The sequence below is a fragment of the Rutidosis leptorrhynchoides genome, chromosome 10 (genome assembly GCF_046630445.1).
Source record: "Rutidosis leptorrhynchoides isolate AG116_Rl617_1_P2 chromosome 10, CSIRO_AGI_Rlap_v1, whole genome shotgun sequence".
Lineage (NCBI taxonomy): Eukaryota > Viridiplantae > Streptophyta > Magnoliopsida > Asterales > Asteraceae > Rutidosis > Rutidosis leptorrhynchoides.
In genome coordinates this window covers 106,860,756-106,863,690 of record NC_092342.1, presented here as the reverse complement: position 1 = coordinate 106,863,690, position 2,935 = coordinate 106,860,756, and positions in this window count along the sequence as shown.

Here is a 2,935-nt window from a genome sequence, read left to right as displayed (position 1 = left end):
ATATTCTTCATTTACCCAAACCCTAACCCTACACAAAATCAAAGTGAGGAAATCAAGATTAGAGCTTACCACTACAACCACAACGTAGCTAGCGAGTAGATGAACGACTTTAATACCCGCACTTTGGCCCGAGAACAACTTCTTCCTCTTGGATTTAAGCTTTCTCACTCAAGAAATCACACTCTCTCTCCAAAATTAAAGTGAAGAAGATAAGGTTGTTGAAAATGGAGTGAATGATACCCCAATATCCGACCTACTGTCCTCCAACTCGTCCACAAGTGAAATTACCAAAATGTCCATCAAAATATCTGAATAAAACAAACAGAACCCGGCTACAGTGAGGAGTGCGCCAGGCGCACCCCTAAGTGTGCGCTGAGCGCACCCTGCCCAGTTCGTCCTCTGACCTCTGTTTTAATATACAAGGTCACCCACACTTCATGTACCCTATTTACTCTGCTGTACAATGAAGATTAGGGTCTTACACTTTCTTGGTTGAGCGTCATGTGGGAACATCTCTCATCATCAAAACCTAAAATCTTCCTTATCGCAGACTTAGAAACAGTTATCTCATGCCCTTGAACCTTACTAACAATCTTATCTTCAGTATCTGACACATCAAGTACAGCATTCTTCCAGAACTCTCTCTGATGGCCGTAGTATGTCGTACATGCAGTAGAGATAGCTGTATGAATCCTTGAGCGCTTTAGAAACTCCACAATCTCCTTAAAACGAGAACCTCTTTCAAGAGTAGTATCATAAAGAGCAACTTGATTGTTGAGCTCGCCTTTCTCTAGAATAGTCTCTTGTTGAACAGGCGGATTAACCGGATTCACTTGAGGATTCTGCTGTTGCTCCCCCTGAACTTCTGGGTTAACAGCCGGAACATTGAGTTGTTGTTCTGCCATTAGTAATATCAAACTGAAATATTCACAGAGAAGTTAGAGATATAAACCAATTATCGTAAATCATCAAAGCATTAGCTACAAAGTGTCACAGATTTATAAAAACATGATGAACCGAGCGAGTGATAATTTCACACGTGCTGCTGAGAGATCAACCGTGCGAGTGATATAGTCACTCGTGTCACTGTTGACACGTTTGAGCAGTAATATGGTTTCAGACAGGGTACACGGCTGATGCAAAATTTATAAGCGAGTGAGTCAACCGTGTGATGACTTGTGTGGTGACTCGTGCGGTTAATCACACGTGTCAGCTCAGTCAAGCGAGTGAGCAACTAAAACGAGTGGGTTCAAGGTTCACGCGGTTGATCATCAACCGTGTACTGACTCATGCGAGTCATGTCCCACGCGTGTGAGTGACGTCACTCGTGCATGTCTAATGAAACCCGTATTAAATGCCTTTTTAAATTCTACAAATTACATGATTGATAGTTTTAGGGACCGATTTACATCACAATAGCATGTATAGGATCTGTTTAACTTAAAATAATAAAAAATAACGATCAAAACGAGCACCAATTACACAAAATTCGAGTTACAAACCCTTAGGGTTTCAAATCATTCAAACAACAAATTAACAGACTAAAACTCGATGAAATCTTACCTTTTAGGTGGCGCTGAGGTCGGAATAACGTGATTAACAAACGCTGCAGTGGAAAATGTGATTGGTGAAGGTCGAATTTTGAGAGAAAAATGGGTTGGGTGCAAAATTGTGAGCGTCTGTGCTCATCACTCCCTATTTATACTCTCGTGATCAGCCGTACGGTTGATCACACGATCCACCATCAACCGCGCGTCTCACCTAATCACTCGTGCGTGTGACCCTGATGTCTTATGACATTTTAGAACAATGTTAGCCGTACAGTTAACCTCACGCATGTGGTTACCCGTACGGTTCACACATCAAACGTGCGAGTGAGCCACTTAGGCAATTTCAAATTTTCACAATTTTCACAAACTTAGGATTTCGACTCGTTTGGCAATCTTAGAGCTAACTAACACTTTCAATTTGAGTCATAAATCACTAATCCTTCAAGAAATGACCATTAACACTTAGGCAGATCAAAAATCCTAACCTAAACAAGGTTATTACTCTAAATATTCTGTGTTCCAAGAGTAAAGCCTACAGTGTAATATCATCTTAAGTTCACTAACAACTTAAATCTTCATAGTCCTTCGAACAATCACAAGCTCTACAAACTTCTATCTCATGGATTTGTTGGCCAACAGTATCTTGATCTCGACAAGGTTCTTTCAGATGTTAATGCACATTCAGAGGATTAATCAGAAAATAAGGAAAAGATAAAATCTTTATAGCTTTTCTGAAATATAATGTCATGCAACTAAAAGTATGCAAATAAAAGACATTCTATCATGAAATGCAATAACATGCAAAAACCAAAATCTTTTTGTTGTTTTATAGTTTTCAAATGCAAACAAATTAACAGAACAGATATATACGACATACAAATCCACATTCTTTTTGTGAGCAAGATGATTAACTATTTTAAAAATGGATCAGAACTGACATATTGAATCAATTTCTGTTGTTCATTCCTAATTATCCAGTCTATGTCTATTATCATGCAATTACTGATATCAATCCTCATTAAACATGAACATATTCATTCCGGACACTTCGACAATCATGTTGGCATTAATTACTTGAACACTATAAAGCAATGATTTTTGAGATCACGTTAAGTTCATTAATCCTTGATTCTTTCATCACTTATGAATGTGCGTTTTTATTAGGTTGTCAATTCATTACGCGTAACTTTCCGTTATCTCTTTCCATGTATTTCATTCAAATTGAACAGGATGTTTCTCACGGCATTTTGAATAACCCTGTCAGCCGTTGGCTTCTATCAGTGTATTGATAATCTTCAATCTAGTTAAAACGGCAGATTTTAGAGTATATTGGATTATCCGAATAGGCGCATTATTTACCGCAGGGATTGGTCTACAGTTAAAGC